At 38.2% G+C, this 26,222-nt stretch overlaps 1 pseudogene; it reads right to left on the bottom strand.

Annotated features, from left to right (window-relative positions):
- Window positions 1-6,570: 6,570 nt before the first annotated feature.
- LOC144365712 (transcription factor AP-2 gamma pseudogene) lies at window positions 6,571-25,964 on the bottom strand (annotated as a pseudogene).
- Window positions 25,965-26,222: the final 258 nt, after the last annotated feature.

Raw genomic sequence — 26,222 nt, 5'->3', positions numbered from 1 at the left:
AAAATACAAAATTCAAAGTACAGTTTCTACAGAATGCATATCACTATCACACCATGATAAACTTGAAAAATCACATGTTGGATCATGCCAAGTCAGAGACAGTCTGCAGTTCCTGGTTTTATACTCCTTGGCCACATAAAGCTTCATCTTCCATGCCCTCTGTGGTTTCATAGGGCAAAGTGACTAGTTGTTGCAGCTGAGCTGATAGGTCATTTCTGAGCCTAACCTGCCAGGACAAAACCCATCAATACTTTTTTCCACTTCCTCATAGTGACTGAGAATCCCATCAAAAGATCATCAAAAGGAGGCAAAGAAGTAAGCTGAGTCTAACAGAATCTAAAGAGAAGGTCAACTTGACAGGGGCAAAGTAAACATAATCAAGGCCCTGACTTGCTGCTCAGGCCAAAAATGAGACTCACAGACCTCAGGGAGGCCACACCATCAGCAACAACCCAAGTGACATGGGACACATTCAGCACAAGATGATGACTGTTCCCCGGGAACAATTAGAAAGTCCACCACAGGCTTCAGGAGCAGATGTAACAGTCTTCAGGGTTAAGGCCAGGCAAACTCCCTCAGCACACAGCAAGAGCAAAGACCAGCATGAGGAGCTGATGTATACCAGGATGTCTTCTCCTATCATACAGTTCCACAAGGGCAGGAGACTGTCCTATGCATCTAAATACCATCTTGCAAGGAAGGAACAGCACTAATAAATCTAAGCATTCCTGGAAAGTGCTCAACCACCCAAAACAGGCAACTGAGTCCAGCAGATCCCAGATTCTGAGGGTAATTCTATAATTTGACATAGTTGGAGACAAAGTCACACCTAACACTGCCTCTCTGGCCAGTTTATTCTGTTTGTCTCATCTGTTAACTTCAGCTTTATGGAAAATATGAAGGCTCTGAAACTAGAGAGGAGCAGGAAAAAAACAGAGCAGGTGTTTACCCTCCATATGATGACTCCAGGGCAGATTCTCTCCAAACCTTGTTGTTTCAATTTGCTTCCCCTTGCTACCATTTTGCAGTTCATAAAAGCTGACTAAATAAAGCTATGTAGCTGCCAAGACAGCGCTGTGCACTAGCACATGGAGACATTTTTACCTTTGGCCTGTCCACAGCCACTTCACACCCATAGTGCATCTTGCAGGGTTTAAAAAAAAATCAGGAAAAAAATAATGGTAGCTTAAAAACAGAACATCTCTTGGCCATCATAGGTCTAAATTTTTTAGAAAGAATAAACAGAATTAAGTATCTGATGTGCAGAGGCAAAATCATCCCTGTATTTCATTCACCTTTATAGAAATCTAGTTTGCAAGTCCCTTTGCTGTGATTTGAATTGACCTGCTTGATGGAACACAGGCCAATTCCATTAGGCACCTGCCTGTGCATAATGATGAAAATACAAAAACAAAACAAAGCAAAACAAAAAACAAACCTGGGTTCAATGGAAAAAAAAAATGTGAGGGTAAGATTCGCATTGAATATTTAGTAATATTCTGATTTGTATCAGGGGTAGATATACTTTAAGGTATTTTAAATTATTATTTACTCTTTCAAGTTTTTAAAAAACATTTCACGGATTAAAAGCCAATAAATTTTACATCATATGCTATTTGGGAAATTTTAGAATTCAAATAGTCAACCCTCATGTTGTAAGAAACTATTTAGTATCTTATGGACAAATTTAAATATTTTCCCTGATCTAATAATTTTTATTTTCTTATTTATCTTCCTGATGCCCATAACATAAATGTACATACTACTAACTATATGGAAATGAGAAATAAGTATCTTCATGTTACCAAGAGTTTCTAAAATGCTCAGCAATGACTAGTATTGGAAGTATTAGGCAAGTATTTTCCTGGCTCCACCAACAGATGAGGAAAAAAATGTTAAAATACAAAATTCAAAGTACAGTTTCTACAGAATGCATATCACAGATTAGCTCATGCTAACTCACAATGGGGTAGGGAGCGAATAGAAGTACTTTGGAATAGATAAAGGGGAATGAAGGCAGATGAGTGCAGTCCATGTTCTATAAAAACATATTCAATAGCATTGGTAAGGCTGAGAATTACAAGGAAAAAAAGAAAAAGTCAAATCAGTTCCATTTGTCTCCATCTACTTTTGTTACCCCCCAAAAAAAAAAATTCATACTGCATTCTTACTGCCACTTTTGATACAGTTGCAATCAAAGCAGTTTACAATTTCCACTGTCTCCAATGGGATCACCCATGTAGATGGCAACTTTCAGCTTTAGAGCTCACAATTTCAGCATCTGAGTTATGAAAAGAACAATCCTTTCCAAGAAAGGAGCATTTATGCAAGCACTTGGGGAAGCAGAAAAGAAAAAAAAAACTGATATGATTTCCTAGTCAATTTCAACCACCTCTGCCAAGATCATGATTCTGGTCTCCAATCCTGCACCTACAGCCCCCATGACGGACAGGATGAGAAGGTTGTCAATGAGGCTGGAAGGCAGCAGCATCTGATGCTATGAGTCAGCTTTAACTATAGTCCCTAGACCCCATGAACAAGCAAAATGTGGAGTGAAAGCTCACATGGAGATAGATTTTTGGGTGTTGTTGTTTATTTTTTTTTATTTTTTAACATTTATCTGAATAAATATGGAATATAAAGTTTCTTAAGAAAGTTTTTGAGAAGAAAAAGTGAAAATTAATATTTATAGCATGTTCTTATTTAGAATGCATATTCAGCAATCTGCTTTTATATGAGTCATACTAACTCTTAATTTTAGAAAATACAAATTTAATTTTGATGGCCACAAAGTAAACAGTCAAATCCAATTTTGTTAGAAATTTTACCTGTATTTAATGACATGAATTTTCTTAATTGGGAATAAGTTTTACTTCTTAAAATCTATCTATCAATTTAATAAAAATTTAGTGGAGGCATTTTGAGATGTTAACTTTTAAACAGTTTATGTTTCGTGAAATAAAAAGATAAGGCATATCATGTCAGGGCCACTCAGTTAAATGTATACCTGGAACCTATCCTCAAGCTTTAAATGAGAATTCCAAAAGAACCATCATAAGCAGAGCTTTTAAAAATAAACTCTTAAAACATAGTATATATATATACAAGGGAATATTACTCACCCATAAAGAGAAATGAAATTATGGCATTTGCCAGTATATGGATGGAACTGGAGAATATTATGCTAAGTAAAACAAGCCAATCCCAAAAAACTAAAGGCCAAACATTCTCTCTGATATGTGGATGCTAACTCACAATGGGGTAGGGGGAGAAAAGAAGTACTTTGGATTAGATAAAGGGGAATGAAGGGAAGGGAGGGGGAATTGGAATAGGGAAGAATGGGGATAGGAAAGAATGAATCTGACATCACTTTCCTATGTTCAAAGATGAATACACAACCAATATAATTCCACATCATGTACAACCAAAAGAATGGGAAGTTGTACTCCATGTTTATATAATATTCCAAAATAAATTCTACTGTCATATATAAATTTAAAAAAAATGAACTCTAAGAGCATTTAATTCTATGTTGAATGATAATACAAATCCATTACTATCACTACAATAACTTTTCTCTTCCAGAGGAAACTCAAAAAATTACTGACCTCAAATGTGGCAACAAGATCACTTGCCATGATGCTCAGCCCCTTGGGAACTGCCTCTCTGTCTTTGGTCACTGGAAACACCTGAACCTGCCCAGACTTCTCTACTCAGTCTTCCCAGAACAGTTCATAAGACTCCTTTCCTTTATTTGTCACAAAAGTGTTGCTAAGAAGTATTTTATTACTTTTCATAAATCAAAAGAAAACAACACAAATACAGAAATAAATAAAATGCATGAGTATATAAAGAAAATCATACACATAAAACAGAAAACACATAAATAATCCTTCAGAAGAAGTATTGATACATTGAGCTTTATAAATCACTCTTCACAAATGAGCATGAAGTTTGGTAGCAATATCAAGGAATATTTATTGAAACACACATTACATGCAATCAGAGTTGCAACCATAAACACTAACACTGAATGCTACTGTCTTAGGAAAAATTAACTTAAATATGCAGTGAAAGTAATCCGAATATACATGGTGAAATTAGTACTACCATTTCATAATGACTGCTTATCATATTCTGAGCTGTTAACTTTTTAAATTAAATATAATAGAAATAAGTAGATTTGAAACTAGGAGACTTTTTCCTCTATATGTATATATATAGAGAGGAAAAAGTACCTGCTGCAGGGAAGCCTGAATCATAATGGTTTGTGTCTCTGCAGATCAGAAACACAACATGCAAGCCCACTGGGCTTCTTTAAAATAATTGAATTGCCCTTTCAGTAAATTAAGGGACAAAAAAATGTGGCATATATACACAATGGAATATTACTCAGCAATAAGAGAATGAAATTATAGCATTTGCAGGTAAATGGATGGTGTTGGAGAAGATAATGCTAAGTGAAGTCATCCAATCCCCAAAAAAACAAATGCCAAGTATTTTCTCTGATATAAAGAGGCTGATTCATAGTGTGGTAGGGAGGGGGAGCATGGGAGGAATAGACAAACTGTAGATAGGTCTGGGGGGTAGGAAGTGAAGGGAGCGGGCAGGGGCTTAGCAAGGATTGTGGAATGTGATGGACATCATTATCCAAAGTACATGTATGAAGACACAAATTGGTATGAACATACTTTATAATTTTATGAACATACTTTTAATTTTTCAACCTGATATATGAAAAATTGTGCTGTATATGTTCAATAAGAATTGTAATGCATTCTGCTATCATTTATTTTTTAAAAAAATAAATTTAAAAAAAATTTAAAAATAAAATAATTGAGTGTTTACTTATTATTATAATCTTTGAAACCACTGAAAAGTTTAGATGTTAACATTATATTAGAGTAATCACCAGACAAAAAATGTTAATTTGATAATGTAAATAATAGATGAACCCTGGTTTCAAAGACAATATATTTTTACTGTCATGCTGGAAATATTTGAATGAGATTTGAAGTTTAACTCTCAGGCCACAGAATGCTCCTTCACATTTAAGAAAAAAAATGAGAGTGGACAATCATGGGCAATTTAAATATTTTATATTTAAATACCACTTTCTGGGTTTTCCTCTTGTATCAACTTTTTCCTATCAATGTATCTGATAACTAAGCACCATGCTTGATTTTAAATGGATAAAGAAACTCAAGCTATACTTAAACCCAGATCTTTGGAATATTACATAAAGGGAGTAAATACTCAACTCCAAGACTACATCACCAATATTTACAAGGATGTACTTAGAAGGGGAAGAGCTCATTTTAAATTGTACTTCCTGAATGAATTAGCTCACCTTTCACAGAAAAATCAGTCTACCTCTTTAGAATTTTGTAGAGAGTTTTATTTTTAATTGTATTCACTGAATTAATCCTCTGAACTACTATTTGTAACTACTATTTGTGCAACAGAAAAATGATTTATTCAATGACACTGGAGTCCTGTGATGGAATGATACATTTCCAAAAAGCAAGTCCACAGCTTCCTTCATACTACCTGGGAAGGGACCATCCCTACTATCAGCACAGCCTTCCCCTGGCTTCCTCTCATATGATGTCCCAGGATGGTGCTCATTGCCCATCAGGCAGCCCTGTTCTCTTTCCATCACAGAGATCCTGTGTGGCGGCCTACTGACTAACCCCAGTGGCTCTGATGTTGGCTCATTTACTTATTTATATATTTCAGTTTTTCATGATCAGCTCATTGGAATAATAATTTTCTCATAGTCTATTGTCAAACTAAAAAGATTTGGTATAACTGGAAATAACGAATAGCTCCCAATAATTCCATTCTGACTTAATTTCCTTTATGAGTATTTACTGGCAACCAATAAGGAAGAGATTTATCCAAAAAAAAAAAAATAAATCTATTATAAAAAGAAAGATAACATGAAAAGTCCAATTTCTTTAATTTCATAAAATGCAAATAATTAATTTTTGAGCTACAGGAACAAAAATAAAGATGCAAGCTCTCTCTGAGGAAGGAGCAGAAACAACAGCTGACTCACCATCTCTCTGATTTAGACTTGCAAAGCCAAAGCCATGGCTACTGGACAGCTCTGAAGAGCTGCTGAAGGACACCCAGAGCAAGGCAGAGACCAGCAGAGCATCACAGATGTCTGCAGAGAAAAGCAACATATGAAGGTTAGCACACTGGGAGAAGCTCTCCTTTCTCCTCTTCCTTCCTTCTCTCCTTTCTTTTTTAGTTAAGAGGTTAGAATTTGCACCATCTTGGTCATAAGCATATTAGTCTATGCCTAACAACAGGCTAATAAGGAAAATAAAAGCCCTAGCTTCCAGTCTTTGTCATTATCCTATTGTAACTATTCCCCTCATGGCCAAGTCAAAGCCCTCAGTGTGATGTGACTGGAAGGCACGCAATCACACATCACGAAACACTTCCATCTTGCACACACATAGAAGACACATAAACAGCCTGAAGAGCAGGGATCATAGCAAGACACTACAAAAAAAGCAAAAGAGGTGAGTTTTGATAATTGATACCTGTATTTTCAATATGATTGGCTTAGTTTCACTTACATAATTTAATTTTACTTTTTTATTTTTCCACAGATTCTATCCAGAATACTTTTATTATACAAGTATCATGCAAATTGGGGAACATTTACAGGCAAGGAGTTTAAACCTCCATTTCACCCACACCAACTCTAACGCACATTTACCTTACAGTGAATGAGCCTCACAGGAATGAGATACCAAGTTATTGCTTTCTGAACACAGAGCTCTGATTAAACAGAATCTTCCAAACCAAGAACAAAGCCCTGTATCCTCTTAATTCTTCATACCCTGTGTACAGATGAATAAAATCTAAAGACATGTTATAAATTACCCCACCACCATTAAAACTTAACATTAAAATCAAATCATATTTCTCAAAAACTTTTAAGAAGTGCACCAATATTTACAGATCCCATTAAATTATGCATAAATATATTCTGTACACTCAACACACTGTTTCTCAAAATACAGAGCCTCTACAGGGGCTTGGGGGTGACAGGCAGCAGGAGAGCTTAGTGCCACCCTTTTCAAGTTTACTGGAAAAATCAAGATCTGAAATAAATATGCAAATAAAACTTCAGTTCCTTATAAGAACCTGTCGTTCCAAAGAGTCACCCACTTAAAGAGTTAACTTTCAAAGTTAAAAAGAGAGAGAGAGAGAAAAGAAAAATGAAACGTCAGCAGGCATTGTTTCTACAAGTTTTCTACAACCAGAAGGCCCCTCTGAGCATGGGGTTTGCACCCACCAGCACCTACTCCCTGGCTGCAGAGCACGTGGTACCTTTGCCTCCTCCTGGAGGGAACCGTCGCTAAAGTAGGTAGATAAAGACTAATTTTTGGAAAAAAAAATATTTAGTGAACATAAAAACCAGCCATATCTTAACACTGAAGGAAATAAATTATCGTTAATCTGAATATAATCAATCTGACGTCTCAACCGCATGGCTTCTTGTTAACCCTGGAAGTCAGAGGAAGGAGGGATGGGGTTCCGAAAAATAACGCTGAGCAAGTAAAAACAAAACAAAAACCAGTACTTGTCACCTTGGATCCTGTGTTCAAGGACAGACACTGCAGTGCTGGAAAAGCCACAGGGATCCATGAGGGCAGGTCAAGATCCTGCAAGCCTCAAGTGACAGAAGCCTTTGGATAGGTGGGTAGGGGAGGTTGGAAGCTCCTCCCCTAGCAAGAGCGTGCCCCAGTCTGTCCCAGTGGAGAAGGGTTCCTCAGTCTTTTCCCTTCCTGCCCTTTGCTCCCTCCCCCCATTTTACTTCTTGTACTTCTCCATTTTCTCCAGGGTCTTATTAGAATCTGCTGGACTCTGGTCTCCGGGGTTCATATAGGATTTGTCTATGACAATCAGGGCTTCTTTGACCTGCTTCTACACTGCAGACACAGCGGTGCAGATGGCCTGGCTGCCAAACCTATGGGTGGGTAATCAGGCTGAAATGAGACAGGTGGTTCTGTAGGTACCTTTCCAAGATCAGGGAGGGCCTGTTGCTGCAGTTGGGTGTTCAGTCTTGATTGAGGAGGTCCATGAATTCTTTCCACACTTGCTGTGCCGCCCCCAGTGTATTTATTCTTCTTCCTTGCAATCTCGGTTTACCCTCCTGGGTGAGGCCTGGTTAAATTTTGTCCACTGGCTTACTAGGAAACTCAACTTCACAGACATACACAAAGTCCCAAGCCAAGTGAACAGCTTTTCCTTCCACCAAGGATGTCAGGAGGGTCTCAAGAGCAGCTTTCCAAGTTTCCCAGCCAGAAGATTCAGCCCAGTCTTGTCCAACTTTTCTCCACAACGATTGGCCTCCATTTTTGGACTTGGATTTTCTGAAAACACCTCCCAGCAGCCAGGCATTTAAGCATTCAGAAGGTGACAATCGCCTCTGCACTTCAGCCACAGTCACTTTATATTTGGACATGGAGCTGAGGAGAGAGTCTTCCCAGAACCAAACAGAAGACTTCATGGGATTCTGCACGGCTCCCACCAGCTCCTTCTGACAGGGGAGACCTAGGGGGTTCTTAATCATGGAAAATGGGACCTTTGCGGATTACAGTCTGATCAGGCCCAAGCTGGTGTGAGTTGACGTTCTGCACTTTTTCCATCTGGTGAGCCATGTCGTGGAGCCCCAGGTTCTCTGCCAAGCAGGTGGCATCCAGGGCGTGCACACTGGGGAACAGCAGGTCTAAGCAGCTGTAGCCCATGGCGCCTCCCTCCTGCCCGGAGAGATGGGGGAGCAGGCCCGCCAGGCACCCTAGGTGCAAAGGCAGGCTGGCCCCCTCCTGGCTCTGGCGGCCAGGCCAGGACTGCTGCTGGTTGCTGGCGGTCACAGGCTGGTGCAGGGGATTGATGGCTGCAGCATAGGCTTTGCTCAGATGCAAATAGGGATCGGCCAACTGAGTGTAAACCAGCTGCTGGAAGGGCGGTGGAAAGTAGGGTGGCGGCTAGTATTCAGGGACTCCAGTGTGGGACAGCAGCAGTGCGGAACTGTAAAGATGCTGCCCAGCGGAGGTTAGGTGGGGGATGCGTGGATTCCCGTGGCTACAAGCCCTGCAGCGAAGGTCTGGGCGCTTGGTTCCCCCGGGGCGCTCTGAAGCACCAACTCAGGACCTCGGGTCCCCAGCCAGATAAGTCAGAGCTTGCGCTCCAGGGGTAAGTCCGCTTGCTGCAAACACCGTGCGCACCAAGCTCGCTCATCAGCCTGCAATTGTTGGAGTCATAATTTAATTTTAAATAATGGTATATTTTGACACTGACTTGTAAAATTCATGAAAAGTTCATGGTTGTCTCTTGATAGCTGCTGAAAATTTGTATTAGCACATGACTCAATGGGGACATATTAGAAGGATTTTCTTTAAAATCAGGAAGACGACTGCTTCTATTATCATTGTACCAAAAGTCCTCTCAGTAAACAGAAGAAAATTTAAAATGAAGAGCATATAAACTGGAAAGAAGAAAAAGCAACTGTTAGAACTTGCAGATGATGTGACTGTATAGATAGAAATTTTTTAAAAAAATGTTTGCTTAGCTATTAGCTCAATATTCAAAAACTAACGCTATATTGGAACACTAGCTATACTTACAAAGTAGGAGAGAATATCAAATGGTAACAAAATATACTGGCTCCTAAGAATGCATCCTACAAAATGATGCAAGTATTTATGGGGATCATTATAAAAACTCTGTTGGGAAATGGGAAGAGGGGGACTACCTAAATGCAGTCTGCAAGAACTACAAGCAGGAAGACTCCATATTTTTAAGGTATCATTTTCCCTAACTTGAGCTAAAGGTTCACTAAAAGCCCAATTGAAAGTCCAGGAGGTGGAGCTGGGGATGTGGCTCAAGAGGTAGCATGCTTGCCTGGCATGAGCAGGGTGCTGGGTTTGATCCTCAGCACCACATAAAACTAAAATAAAAGATGTTGTGTCCACCGAAAACTAAAAAAATAAAAAAAATTAAAAAATTAAAAATAAATATTAAAAAAAATCTCTCTCAAAATAAATAAAAGAAAGAAAGAAAGAAAGAAAGAAAGAAAGAAAGAAAGAAAGAAAGAAAGAAAGCAAGCCCAGGAGGCTGTTCATAAGACTTGAAGAAGTGACTCACATGGCTCAGGGTTCTTAATCCAGGGGAATGAAGGGAAGGGGCTATGTAAACCTGAGTAGAGGACAATTACATCTTTATTTTCACTAACCTCTAACTCAACTCAACATGACAGGCCACACAGGTTCAGCATGCCCTGTGCATTTGGTTAACCAATATAAATTAGATATTTTTATAGCAATCATTGCATGGTTAGAAATACAGTTTGTGTCTCATTTCTTCAAAATAACAGTAGTTATTAAGTTCATTGCCAGATTTTGTTCTTTTGCATGCTAATTAATAGCCAAGGATGGCTATTATATTAACATTTCTAGTACCCTCATTACTGCACTTTAATAATTGCTTTTCTCTGTAATTCCAGATGCAAATGTTCTGCATCTACTAGCATTACTCTGAGAAGGGGCTCATTGGCTTCAGCAAACTGCAGAATGGATTTGTTCGTGGCACACACACACACACACACACACACACAAATGGTTAAGAAGCCCCAAAGTGGTTGGTATGTTACTGGAGCATTATGTTACTAGGGCATTATGGGCATTTCAATGAATTCTGTTCAGGCTTTGCTACCTGGAGTGTTACCATGGCAATTTCTCCAATGCAACAAAACTCCAGTCAGAGTTATTCGTATTGTAGGCTAAGGGGTTCCTCCATTGGTGGGGGGGCAAATGAGGGTTAACCCATGAACTGTTTAACATGAGGGCCTGCTCCCCTTCCCAGCCTGGGCCCCAGCAGGCCTTCCTTAATGAATGTCCATTGACAGCCATGGCCCATGGCTCCCCCTGTAGTCACTTCTGCTCACATTTTTTTTTCTCACCACTATGGTGTCTCCCCCACCCCCAAACACACACACCCACATCCCTTAGCTTGCTGATAACTAAGCACAGATTTGAGAAGCAGAGTATTCAGGGTATAAGTCAGAGAGAATGAACCAGTTGACTAATCTTGGGATGTTCCTCAGCCTCAGCTTTCTCATCTACACAATGGAGATCACACAACCAATAGGGTTGCTGCTAGGATGAAAAGCATTTGCATTATTTTCTTTATCGTGAAATAAGTTATCACATATTAAGACCCTACAAATAATCCTGTGAGGACAGTTATCACATATTAAGACCCTACAAATAATCCTGTGGAGGACAGTTGTAACCTCCACATCTAATTTAAAATACAAGTGTAGGGGGGAGGCATTCACAGTGCCAAACAAAACATTCATTCATTCCCCAAAGCTTAGTATTAAAAAGAAAAAGAAAAAAAAAGACTGGTCACAGTAGTGCATGCCAGCAGCTCAGCAGGCTGAGGCAGGAGGATCACGAGTTCAAAGCCAGCTTCAGCAACTTAACAAGCCCTTAAGCAACTAAGCAAGACCCTGTCTCTAAATTAAAAAAATTAAAAAGGGCTGGGGATGTGGTTCAGTGTTAAGTGCCCCTGGATTCAATCCATGGTACCAATAATAATAATAACAGTAATATTTTTAAAAAGAAACAACTTTTATAGTATAATCTTTCCTTGGAAAAAACAATTTGATACTTTTTTAAAAAAAAAAATGATAATTTTCTTTATAACCCTAACTGGAAGGACTTAGAATCAGCTATTCCAATTGATTCCTGAGGCCACCTATGAAATCATGTGATCAAAACAAGGTGCCCTGCTGCCCCGACCCATGTGGGCAGCTGAACTTCAGGTCACTCATGTGAATTTCCAGGGACACCAAATAAAACACAGACTTACACTTCACCTTTAAACAAGCTTCAGGAAGGCTCCATGGCTTTCAGCCTCAAGCTCCCCAAATGGGAGAGCAAGGGAAAGTCAGGAGAGGCTGGCCAATGAGAGGGAGCACATTCGGAAGTGGGCTTTTATTGGGGGGACCTTCATTCTTAGAAAGTTCCATCCAAAAAAAGGTCAGAGGGGCAGGTTACAAAGAAAAGGTGTGTGTAATTCAACCCAAGGTGCTGCAGGGCAACACACCTATGTATGAAGACAACTTCCAGGACTGGGCAATGTCCAGGTCACTATGAGATGTAGTGATGGTCAAAGCCTCTCCTCTCAGGGACTGAGAACACGAATCATTCAGAGTGATCTCCCACAGTGCCCTCCTCCTGTGAGGCCCTGGCACAGGAGAATCTCTCTACCTGTGTACTGGGACAGTACAGTTCCTGCACTTCTGCATCTTCCAGCTAATTGACATACACACAAGGTGAACTTTCAGGTACCCTCAAAAATCTTCACTCCTTGATGTTTTCAATATGAACTGTTCTTTCTTTTATACTATGATGCCTGGAGTGAAAGTTGGTAGGATCAGATGTCATTTTTATACTATGACATCATTATAAAATATGCAGTTTCATTAACTGAATATTATTCTTATAAATAATCTGAGAAATAATATGTCCATAAAAAATAGATAAAACTTGAAAGGCTTCAAAGCTATGAAAATTATTCAAAGAAATTTTTTAACAGGTGAGATGATAAAGCAATTGTAAAGAACTATAACTTAGGAGAAAAGAAAGCTGAGTACAAATAATAAGCTTATAAGAATGAACAGAAGAGAAAAGGAAATACTGTAGTTAGGCCAAAGCAAATTTATTTCTCTGTATAATAGCCACTCATATACATGAGAATGATTCTGCAAAATTATCTCAACTTTTGAGTGCACTTATTCGTTCATAAGTATGAACATAATCAAGGTTGTGTTTCTAAAAGAAGCTTTAGAATTGGGGTGGGGGCATAGGTCAGTGGTAGAGTGCTTATCCAGCCTGAGCAAGGTGATGGATGGATTCCATCTCTAGCACCACAAAAGAAAAATTTTTAGTTGTGATATGTTTTATAGAAAAACTAAACACATCACAAATGTACACAATTGACACTGATTCAGGTCAGATTGCTAGGGCTATCCTCCTCGGCTGTCTGATGCAACAAATTCATATTTATAAAACATTTAAACCATATTGAAAAGCCACTTTAATCAATAGCCTGTTGTTTGTCATGCCATAATAACAACCTTAGACTGAAATAATAAAATAATATTTCAGCTTCTGATTTTAAAACTTAAGACACACTCATTCTTATGAATTTAATCTCTGGTAACAAAAAGAAAAAAAAATTATAATAAGAACCAGAGGGTCTAAATTTTCCAGGTGGGTGTGGGGTTATATTGTTGTGGAATAATTGAAAATTGCTGCACAATTTTTTAAACCCTAGAAATAATATGAAAAATTTCATATGGTCATTTCTACTTAGAGAAATGTTTCTTCTGAAAATACCACAGACTTTAAAAACTTACAAAAATTTAACAAGTGTACTGTCACATTGGATTCATAAATATAATAATATGTTGGGTTTTCAGGATAAGACTTAGGCTGCAGGAGAATTTTTTTCACTGTCTTAGAAAACACACACACACACACACACACACACACACACACACAATCTGATAATTTGAACATTCGCAGTTGAGAAGAATTTAGAGAAACTTTATTTAGTGACCCTGTAGGAGAGTAAAATATCCTACCCCAGACACATTTCTTTGGCATATTTCAAATTGGATAATTCAGAGAAACTTCAGGCTCTGTGAACACAGGAATGGTTCTGAAAGGTGGTTCTTTTCCAAAAGAAAAGTATCTATCTACATTAGTAAATAGCAGCTGTGCATTGGGGTGGGAGGTCCATTTTATATCCCCCACCTCTTTTCTGCCTATGAGGGCTATAAACACAGCAAATAGAGATTGAGATTCTAACACCTGACCCAGATAGTTGGCCACAGGTGGTTGTTGCCTGGAAGACCCCTTCTGCATCACAAGATATCCTTGCTGGCTGTGCATATCCAATCCTCTTATGATCTCTCCCCACCCCCACCCCTGCTGGGTTTTCCCTTTTTCCACCTTAATAAATTTGTATAGCTCTTCTCCAATTTAATCTCCATCAGGGTGAACCAGTGAACCTTGAGAAGGCCCAATAGAAATGTCCCTTTGTCTGAGCAACACCATGTGTGGATAGTGACTTTTCTTTTATAAATCCAAATCTAAATCTACACCCTATAAGCATTACTAAAGCAAGAAAGCTTAAAATATAAGAATTAACTAAATATTTAAATTGCTCACAGAAAAAAAGTGTTTGTTCTATAATTTACCAGCAATAATGATTGTAAAAACTTCTTAAATACACTGGTAGGACTGTAGAAGCATGAATTAAATACACCCTGTGGATACATTCAGGGGTCACCTAGCCACCACAGGTGAGCCTCCTTGGCTACAGCAGGCCCCATAGCAAGTGGATTATGGGCCAGGCATGGTGGTGCAGGGCTGTAATCCCAGCAGCTCTGGGAGGCTGGGCCTCAATAACTCTGCCGCAAAACAAAAAAATAAAAATAAAAATGGCTGGGGATATACCTCAGTGGTTAAGCATCCCTGGGTTCAATCTGTAGTTACCCACCCCCAATTAAGAAATGAAAGAAAAAAAGTAGACTGAGGAAAACCACATGCTTGAATGATCTCATCCACCCATTCTACACCATGAACACAATTTCCAGGTTTAGGGGAAGATATTCTTATATAAAACAGTGAATGAACCAACAAGCACTCATTGAAACAAAACATGACTTTTTTCCTAAGTAGGAAACAAGTCTCACAATTGACAGCATGCACAATTTACTTTCTACTGAGCATTCTTCTCTTTGACACAAAACCAAATCTCATTTTTTTAAAAATAAATGTTTAAGGTTAAAATCCACTGTGTTCCTGAAGAACATGAATAAGAACATTCTCCTTCCTTACCTTCCCCACCTGGTGATCTCAGTCCCTATTTTTATAACAATTGAGATTTTCAGATAGCTGTTCAATATCTACTAATTTAGATCTTATCAAATTTTCCTGTTTTATTAATTTGTTTTGCATACTATTGATAAGAGTTTTTTTCACTTCATTTTCTTTGGATTCATTCTCTCTTCTTTGTGAAGTACATCCTTCCTTTTCTTTTCCATTAAGTTTATAGGATAGTGAGTAGGTAGCATTTCTGAATAATATCATATTGAAATAGAATAAATAAAAGATAGGTAGAAAGGAGACAAAGGAAGAAAAGGGAGACTACTTTAAACTCAAAGCCTTGTGATAAATTCCTCATACCTTCACTCTCTAGTCAGTTTTTCTCCAAGGGCTGTCACTTCCCAAGCCAGATTTTTTTCTAAGAGCCTGAGTTCCCAAAAGGTGCATCTCACTCCCTTGACAGCCGCATTCTTCCTGAAGATGGATTCCTTGCTTTCCTGAATAAATCTCTGCTCCTCCCTCTCTGACATGGGTGTTTTGTTTTTGCTGCTTGGACTAACCAATAAGCTATGAGCCTTCCTTTTTATCTTGAATTCTCCCTTAGTGAATTTCTGTTGACAGCAGTGATAATTTCACCACTTTGTCCAACAGTTCACTAATCCTAGAAACACTGTATTCAATTTAACTTTACCAACCACTCAGACAAACCAAGGATTTAGATGGTAACATAACAAAGGACTTACAGAGTCTGAGTCCTTCAGGCAGCACCTGCTCTAAGTCTTCTGGCAAGAAATTGAACCTGCAGGACTCCAATCAGTGGTTCCACTGCTTGCTCACATATTAGAGAAATTTTCTGTTGGGTCTTGAATATCCCAAATAATAGGACATTACAAATAAGACTGAAGCTTCAGCCAAAGTTCCAGGAACCACCCAGGGCTATGGAAACAGAGTCCAATGTCCACCAGTCCCAAAAATCACGTGGCATTACAATTCCTTCTCCAGAGAATAAAACCACTAAATCAGGTGATGGAACCACAAGCAATACAGTTTCTGAAAGCCACATCCTAAAAATATTTAGAAAGTTCCATAATTCTAAATATCAGACACATTCATAATAACCTCCCAATGAAATAAAAAAATGTTATGTTTGTTAGTCAAAAACCAAACATTATCCAATTTTTTTTTTCATGGGTTAGATATAATTGACCCTGCCTCCATGCACATCTTATATGTGCAAGTATACCTTATCCTAAAGTGTATACAGAAGAAATTTAATGAATGCTACAGCACAGATAAGAAATAGTATATATTTTCCCCCACTTTGCGACTTATAATCTTGGAAGAAATTTTTTATTGCTGTGATATTAATGAGCATATAATAAGAATGCGATTTCTAATTTTAATCTAATTAAAATGCTAAGTGTTTTGTAAATTACACTGCTATAATCATTGGTATTCACGTATCACTATAGTATACTGATTTAGTTCAAGTTGTGGTGTAAGGGTCTGGCGAAACGTCGGAGGGAGAGACCACCCAAGAGACTGACTCCATGCAATTGGCAAAAGGGGATATTTATTGGGGATCCATTTCAGCGCGCTGGGACTCTGTGCTCACTCAAGAATGGAGAGCAGCCCAGAGCCCAGAGCAGAGTTCAAGCAGAGCTTAAGTACACTTTCTGGAGGGGGGGGGGGCTTTGCATACATAACAACAAATCATCATGAGGCGCGGGAAAATTGAACAACAACCCTGAGTCAGGATTAGTGCATACATTGGCGGGAACAATCAGGGCAGGAGTGATTGGTGCTCCTAGGTGGGGTACACATTCAAACTGATTGGTTTAGGTCCTGCAATGCCTACATGCCAAGCAACTCAAAACCCTTAGCTATTAAACAACCAGAAAGTCAGTGGAAATATTTACTGGGCAGTTCCAGTATTGTCCTAACAGCTACAGGGATTACAAGTTTTGGGGGTAGCAGAGGGACTCTAACAATACCCAGTCTTTTACTTTTTAACCCAATCTCTGCACTTTGGAAACTTTAGGATGCCTGGTCTTTTACACTTTAACTCAGGCTCTGCGGCTTAGAATCAGGTTGGAAATTTTACCTTTACAGTGGAATCAGCCCAAGTGCTCAACTGATGAAAAAATGAATACAATAGACTTTTATTCAGCCATAAAGAAGAATGAAATCATGTCATTTGTTAGTTAAATGGATGGAACTAAAGAACACCATGCTAAATAAAATATGTGAAGCCAGATTCACACAGTTCAAGGATAAAATGTTCTCTCTCATATGTGAAGCAAGAGAGAAGGAAAAAAAGAATAAAAAAAGAATCTCATGAAGACAGGAACCAATAGAGTAGAAGAAAGGGATAGAGAGGAAGAGAGGAGAAAAGGGCATGGGGAAGTCATGGGTAATGAAATCTACCAAATTAGTTATGTCCCTCCATGAATAAATCAAAGTGAATCTCACTGACATGTATAATTATAATGCACTAACAATAAATAATAATAATAGAAGAGAGATCAGTAGAATAGAGTAAGTGTATGGGAGAGGAAGGGAAGGAATAAAAGGAAAGGTATTGGGGAATGAATGAGACTAATCAAATTATGATATATGCATATATAAATATGGCATAATAAATTCCACTATTATAATTATAGTATACAAATAATAACAATTTTTGAAAGTCAAATGTTTTATGCTTCTATTAGTTTTCACTATAATATATTGAAAATACCCAATATTTTTAATCTAATTATATTTTTACCTGTTTTCCAAGCTAGCTCTCTATTCCATTATTGAAGATTAAAGTTTCTAATAGGGTAGAGAGAAAAAAGGGGAGGGGAGGGGAGGGGAGGGGGGATAGTAGAGAATAGGACTGACAGCAGAATACATCAGACACTAGAAAAGCAATATGTCAATCAATGGAAGGGTAACTGATGTGATACAGCAATCTGTATACGGGGTAAAGTTGGGAGTTCATAACCCACTTGAATCAAACTGTGAAAGATGATGTATTAAGAACTGTGTAATGTTTTGAACGACCAACAATAAAAAAAAGAAGAAAAAAAATAAATAAAGTTTCTAATGGATAAGAAAGGATATACAGTATAAAGGGACAACTGAACTAAGCAGCCTTATGATCACACAATGATATGTTCAATGTCTATGTCATAGCACCATTTTCAAACACTTAAAAAGAATTGAAGTGTCTGACTCTTAAGCAAATACAGAAAGTTTTGTAAGCTCATCAACAAATGATCCAGGGAAAGTACATTTTTGAGGAAGTAGAAATTTACAGGCATTTTTGAGAGGACATGAGAAAGAGATGGCTAGATTACATAAAAACTAATTAATGTCCTAGAGGACACTAATATCTTTATCTTTTCTATCTGCAAAACTGCACTCATCAATTTAGCAGATAACATTTCAGTGTTTCAATTATAATCAAATAATAAACAAGTAAGAGAGCTATTGGAGTTTTATCCTAGATAATTAAGAAATAATGGGTACCAGTGAAGCCAGATTTACAGAGAGGTAGTTAGTGTAGTTAGATAAATCCAGTCTAAAATCAAGTAAGATAAATGAAAAGGAGGCCATTATTGAGAATGGAGTCCAGGAAACCAGAGCAACACTTGGGGAAATTGAAATGTTAATGTCCCCAAGGCCTGGAACCCATTCTAAGGAACAGTTAATGAAACAGCTCCCAGCAAACAGGGAAATGCTAATCAAAAGCTGCCCCAGGCCTTTCCTGCCCAGATAACTCCTCCAGCCCATCTATTCCCCACCTTTTGGGTCTTCCCACCTGCATTATATCACTGAAAGATAAAGGGAAACAAAAGGCATGAATGTGGGAAAGCTGAAAAGAAGACCTTAGCACTATATAAAAAAGGGAAGACCTCCACCTTCCATGGATTCCACCTCTTGGGTCCCCTTCTTCCTCCAGGGAGAAGTCTTTTCTGCTGTCCTTTAATAAAGCTTCTACTTTCCACTCTACACTTGCCTCAGCATGCTTCTCTGGTGTTATACCTCAGCATTCCAAGAAGCAAGCCGTAAATAGCGGTAACACCTGTTAATCAATGCCTTTGTAGAAGACTGAGAAGTCATACTATCACACTCTTTGGCAGTATTTAAAAGTGGTACAGAATTTTCTTTTTTTTTTTTTTCTATTTTTTTTGTCTGTTGAAAGTTTATTATTGTGTCCAATCTGTATTTCGCAGCACTAAAAAATGACAAAATCATGAAATTTGCAGAATTTTCTTAAGTAGTGATTTGAAAAAACATTCAAAGCACATAATTTTATGCTTTAGAATTGAAACTAGAAAAAAACACATATCTATATTTTGAAGAAACATTTTATATTTGGTTTTATGCCTTTCAAAAATATACAGAAATATATAATGCAGTTTTTAAGAAGCTATTCAATACTAACAGCACAGGCCTAAGGCAACTGGATTATCAGTGGGTCCCAGAGGCAGGTAGAAATGTGTAAAATTTACAAGACACACTAAAGAACTTTGTGTGTTGAAATAACCCTTCAAAAGTTCTAAAAAAATAAATGAGGAAAATATCCTAAAGTTCAATTCATCCTTGTTATTTAGAAACCTGAGGCTACAGCTAAACCCTAGATAAATACTTTCAAATCATTTAAGCTATTTTACACTTTTATATTCAAAAGTGTATCTATTATATTGCTTTCTTCCCCAGTCAAAAGTGCCCTTCATATTCCGAGAAAAAAATTCTGGATCACTATAGGTAGGACATATACTTTGAGTCACAATTACCTAGGAATATTATATCTTATATTTCCTTTGTGATTTAAAGGGAAAATTCACCATAACATATACTTATTTTTTATTGATTTTTTTAAATACATGGCAGCAGAATGCATTACAATTTTTATTACACATATATACCACAATTTTTCATCTCTGTTTGTATATAAAATAGATTGACACCCAATTTGTGTCTTCATACATGTACTTTAGATAATGATGCCCATCTCATTCCACCATCCTTGCTAACCCCTTGCCCCCTCCCTTTCTCTCCCACCCCTCTGTCCTATCTAGAGTTCATCTATTCCTCCCATGCTCCCCCTCCGTACCCCACTATGAGTCAGCCTCCTTATATCAGAGAAAATATTTGGCATTTGTTATTTTGGGATTGGCTAACTTCACTTAGCATCATTTTCTCAAACTCCATCCATTTACCTGAAAATGCCATGATTTTATTCTCTTTTATTGCTGAGTAAAATTCCATTGTATAAAAAAATCACATTTTTAACATTTACTTATTTTTTTTAAATAAACTCATCAATGAGTTGTTCCCTTCTTTTTTTGAGAGAGAGAGAGAATTTTTTTAATATACATAATTTTTTTTTTTTTAGTTTTCAGTGGATACAACATCTTTGTATGTGGTGCTGAGGATCAAACCCGAGCCGTATGCCTGCCAGGCAAGCGCACTACCACTTGATCCACATCCCCAGCCCCTATTTATTTTTTTAGTATTTATTTTTCAGTATTCAGTGGACCCAACATCTTTATTTTAATTTTCTGTTGTGCTGAGGATCGAACCCAGCACCCCGAGCATGCCAGGCGCAGGCGAGCGCGCTACCGCTTGAGTCACATCCCCAGTTCTAACATTTACTTATTTAAGGACAGTTTCCTGTCCTTTATCAGGTACTTTGTAATGATTTGATCTCACTTTTACCAAACAACTCACACAGAGAAGATGATTTTCCTTGAGACCCATGAGGCCTGAGTTCTCCTCATAATACCCTACAGGCCTGGAAAGGGCACTGAGAATGGGTCCTTATGGTCATTTAGTTTGCTTTTGCTTAAAGAATCCCCTACAATTCCACAAGCTTCAGACCCCACCAAGCCTAGATCTCTCCTCATTTGGCACTCTGGGCTTAGCAGTCACATGAACTTTTATTAAAGAAAATGCTATTGTTTTCTGTAAGTACGCAAACACATCCTAGTCTTCATACTTCTGGGAAATGTGTTCACATACTATGAATACCGATCTTTTTACTAGTTTGTCAAAAGTTCTTTTTAAAAAACTCCAAGTTCAAATGCCCATAAAGACACTGATCCCTGTTTCCAGGGCTATTTCCCCAATGCCTACATCAATGCATGGCTTCCCATTCACAGGGGGGCCTTCCCACACATACCAGGTTGATGCAGATCCAACTCACTATAGGCAAACAGCAAGCATGCTACTGAGGAAAGAAAAGCCTGACTCAGTTAAAATATCAGCAGGAGTTTAGACCCTGTTATCCAAGGCTTTATAGACTATTTTGATCCTCTTAGCACTCATAGCGTTACTTGAGATTGAACATATTCCTTTAGCAATAAAGAGTATTGACAGCCCTTATCAAATAAGGACAAACACTCCATGTCCACTAAATGACTTGACTACTGAGAGAAAACTCTTAGAGAATTTGACAAAGACACTACTGAACGATTTTTTAATAAATGTTCATGACATTATATGGGAGACTGTTCAGAGCCTCCATTCTACATGCCCCTGATTTATACCAAGTATTTAAGGTTGACTGTGTTCTCAGATAAGAATAACATATACACTACAGTTGTGTTGCTATTAGATGACACTGTGGATATTTATACTTGAAACTGGTAATACTGTGCAGGAACTTGTAGGATTAATACACTATCACCAAATATGATATAAAGTAATGCTTTCCACGAGGCTTCAATGAAGACAGTGTATAAATCTTCAAATCAAGGTGTCAATATGGAGACTCCTCAGGTCAAGCATATTACTTGAACATCATGGATTTGCTTCCCATGTAAGCCAACAAAATAGACTTGGTCTGCACCTCCAGTCATGGGCAGGGACATTTCCATGAGTGATTTTTTGAACTTAATGGAAAGGAAGGAAGACATCAATGGATGAAAATAAACATTATCACTCTTAGAATAGTGACTCAAAGTGTATGTTCTACCTATAGTGACCCAGAGTTTTTTTTTTTCTTGGAATATAAAGGGCACTTTTGACTGGGGAAGAAAGCAAAAGGAAGCTTCTGGAGAAAATTTCACGTGCAGAGATTCCAAGTCAGATCTACTCACTGAATTGACTCCCTGGATCTGTAAGTGTGGTCACTCCTCAGATATCACCATCAAGGAATGAAATTGCTAATATGTACTTCAATCCTCCTTAGAGTAATGGGGGCACAGAAGCTGTCAGGTAGAGTTTGTGCTTTACCTACATGGAGCGAATGATGCAGCTGTTAGATTCCAACTGTGTAGCTGCTACATGGGAGAAGAGTGAACCCTATACTTCAGAGTGACAATCCATGAGACAGATTTAAAGCATTGGATAAAAAAACAAAACATGGACATTTTATTATTCTCCCTCTTTTTCCTCCAAATACCCAAAAATTAATAAATGGCAGATTCCCGGGGAAAATGATAAAACAGACTTACCTTCTTCCTCCACTTGTGCCTCCTAAAAGGAAGTAAAGGAAATGACAACTGCTCATACAAAAAACTGAACTCTAACTCAGAATCTGTGTTCAAATTTTCCCTAGAGTTCCCATCAAGAATTTCCCACATAAAACACTCTCATCTTGACTAAAAGAGTTTTAGAAGGCAGCCCAGGCAGTTGCTCATATTTTCAAAATAATAGATCCTGTGTCATAGACTATATATAGTTGCAGTCCACTCAACTTGGTTTAACCTCAGGGACAGAGAGAGTAGAGAGGAAAAAAAAAGAGAGAGAAAGGGGGAGGAGTGAAGAGGAAGGGAGGAGGAAAAAGTAAAGCACAAGCCATTGGTACAGGCTATCTAGAAACATCTTACCCTCTGTGAAAAATTCTCCTGACTCAAAATCTCCTTCTGATTAAAAAGATCATGTCAAAATGTGCATGATCTCTGAGAGTGCAACTTCCAGCAAGTCCTATTCTGGAAGAGTTGCTCTCATGACCAAACCTCATGCGAGCTGACCCATAAGGAAGAATGGTTTCCTCCTGAGAACCAGCATTCAGTCTGTATGGGAAGAAGATCTATGCATTTTTTTAGATATCTTTGTACTTCTCATGACTTTCATGTTGGTGCTCAAGAACATTTCAGTTTAGTCATAAAGTCTACAGGAAAGGACTATTTAAGTTCTTAAAGCACTTCTTAAGGAAATGAAGGTTAGCCAGTAAAAGCATTTAGCAACACTGAGGTCCATGGCTTTGTATTGAACCTAATTTTCTACCCTGCCAGCAAACTCCTCTTTAAAATTTCTCACAAACAGGAGGCTGAGGCAGGAGGATGGCAAGTTTGAAGCCAACCTCAGCAAATCAGCAAGGCACTAATCAACTTAGGGAGGCCCCATCTAAGAAATAAATAAATAAAAAGGGCAGGGGATATAGCTTAGTGGTAAAGTGCCCTGTGGTTCAATCCAAATACAGCAAAATTAATTAATTAATTAACTAATTTAATTTCTGACAGGATAGCACAGACATGAGAATAAACTCTTTATGACTTGGTAATAACAGATTTCAAATACAAGTTTTAAGTACCTTACTTGTACACACATACACACAAATACTTCCCAAATACTCAGAAAACAAATATTAGCTTATCTATTAACTTATCTATCTTACCTAATGAGATTAATAACATTTATTCACCATTATTTCTACTCCCAGAAGTCATACTATCAGAATGGGAGCCCTAAGGAATTATCAAATGTATTTTTTCCTAGTCTCTGTGAACCTTTAAAGCCACAAGCCATTCAAATATAATCTTGACATTTGAAGAACCATCACAGCCATCTCTTCCCTGTGGAGATTGACCTTATTATCTAAAAGGGTTGTGGCAATGTAAATTTATTTTTAACATTAATTTGAGTACTAAATACAACAAAATTAAAAGAGGTGATACATGAAAGCTAGTGTTGATATTTACGGAGTCAGCCAGAGAGCCACAGGGAGTTGGGCTTAGAAACACATCTACTGCAGGCAGGTGTACTGCCCCTCCCCACAGAGTACCTGCACTGTGACTTCTTAGCAAGAATGCTCAGGGTCAGAGAGGGCATTCTCTTGGGTTCCAGGGAATGCAATACCAATGAAAAACAAAGAGTAAAACTGCTTACAACATCAAAATCATGCAATTAAAACTAAGGAAATGGGAGAGGCAGCAAAAAGCCCCCTGCTCCTCTCATGGCAATTGTTTCTGAAGCTACATTTACTCCAAGTTATAGTGACCTCCAGTGACTTGTTTTTTAATTGTACTTCAGTGACTATGTGTAGGAATTATCTGGTAATTCATTTCTACAAGCAAATTAATTAGTCTGATTATTTTTAAATCTCTTAGCAAAATGACAATGCTTTCTTACAGGACTTAATGATTGGGTTTCATGTAAATGCCCCATTTTAATTAATTCATGGAGGTGGTTACACAAAGCTAAGTTAAAATTGTGTCTGAAATGCAGGTCGATATTGCATGTTCATTTGTTTCAGAGACTCACATACACTATGGTCTTAAATGAGTGAAATGAAATCATTAAGCCAGTTGGCACAGAGGGATGAATGGTGGAAGAGTAACTTTGCAGTGCTTTTTCCTTCAGGTTAAACTTTCCCATGATGACAAAGCTTAATCTGGATACATGGCAGTAAAGTGAATTTCTTGAAAGTCACATTAATTTGTCCTCCTGCCCACAACTTGCCTTCTTTTTTTGGGGGGAGGGCAAGGTAGGAAAATGGTACTGGGGATTAAACTTAGGGACACTCAACCATTGAGCCACATCCCCAACCCTATTTTGTATTTCATTTGTATTTTATTTAGAGACAGCATCTGAGTTGCTAAGCACTTCACTGTTGCTGAAGCTGGCTTTGAATTCATGATCTTCTTGACTTTCAACCTCCTGAGCCACTGGGATTACAGGAGTGCACAACCACACCCAGTCACAACTAATTAAAAAAAAAAATTAATGAGGGATGGAGGGAGGGAGTGAAGGACATGAGAGATGTTTTAAAAATTCCTCAAGAAAAAGAAAAGCCCTGTGATCAAGATTTTTTAAACTTTTTTTTTAATTGTCAGATTAAAATACCTTGAGGACTGCTGAAACCATTTGGCTAGCATATCATAGCGTTAATCCAGAGCAGAGCAATCAGCCTGACTACCCTGAACCCACAAAAATCAGAAGCAGAACAAATCACAAAACACAAGCATTTGAACATTTAAAACAACCTGAATGACAAACCATTTTTTCTTCTAAGCAAAAGCCCTCTCGAGAGAGAAGCTGGAAGTCTCCCAGAACATGCCAGGGAAATCCAGGTTTATTCCTGTACCCTACTGCTGTGCCCGCCAGTGCAATGCCAGAGTTCTCTGGTCCACTTCACTCTGCAGAGTTCCAAATGCAAGGATCTACACTATGCAGAACAGAGCCAGTTTGATGGCTATTACTTTTTCTTACATAGTTCCTATGAAATGCATTTGTAATGAAATGACGTTAAGTGAAGGCACTTGCAAGCTCCTATTATGTTCACTCACCTCATCTCACCTGTCAATATTCTAGCACTAATTTTAGGTTCTTGCACTTACTCAAAGAATATGAAAAACAGCAGCCTACATTTAGGTTCACAAAAGTCAAAACATGCTTCTTATGTTTTAAATGCAACAAGAGGAAAAACAATTTTAATCCATACTATTTTAGTGGTGGGATTTGGAGATACTTTTAAAGCTTCATTTTCAGAGACAAACCAGAGATTAAATTGGTCAATATTTATTAACAATAACAACACAATTTCTAAGTTTTCAATATAAGTTTAAAAAGATCTGCTGTACTCACAAGTACTCCTGCCACTCCTGTGCTGCAGGTCTTCGAATTCAAAAGAGTGAGCATCCTGAGCAAGGTTCCAGGGACAGGGTTCACGTCCACATTCTCGAGGCTCCTCCACCCCACATCCAATATCTCACTCGATGCAGAGGTCTCTTGGTGCACATCCTCCCCGCCTTTTCTCTCCTCTCTGATGTGGGGTGAAGGTGGAACCTGCAGACACATCCACTCATCTGCCATTTTGCACTCCTTGCCCCACACACCTGCAGAGCCCCTAGGTCCAGGCTGCCCTGGTGGTAATACAGGGAAGTGCAGGCAGGGACAGAAAATCTTAAACCTGGCTGGCTACTGGCAATGCTGGGGAAGGAGAGCTACACACCCACTTTCCTGGCTAGTTTATCCTATGTTTCCCACTCTCAAGAGAATAACATTTCCATATATTTCAGTCTAAAGAGGCCAAGTATGATGAGTGATGCTTTCTCATTAAATGGAAATAAC

This window comes from Ictidomys tridecemlineatus, chromosome 7 (genome assembly GCF_052094955.1).
Source record: "Ictidomys tridecemlineatus isolate mIctTri1 chromosome 7, mIctTri1.hap1, whole genome shotgun sequence".
NCBI lineage: Eukaryota > Metazoa > Chordata > Mammalia > Rodentia > Sciuridae > Ictidomys > Ictidomys tridecemlineatus.
Note: the sequence above shows the minus strand (reverse complement) of the source record. Positions and strands in the feature narration are given on the sequence as shown.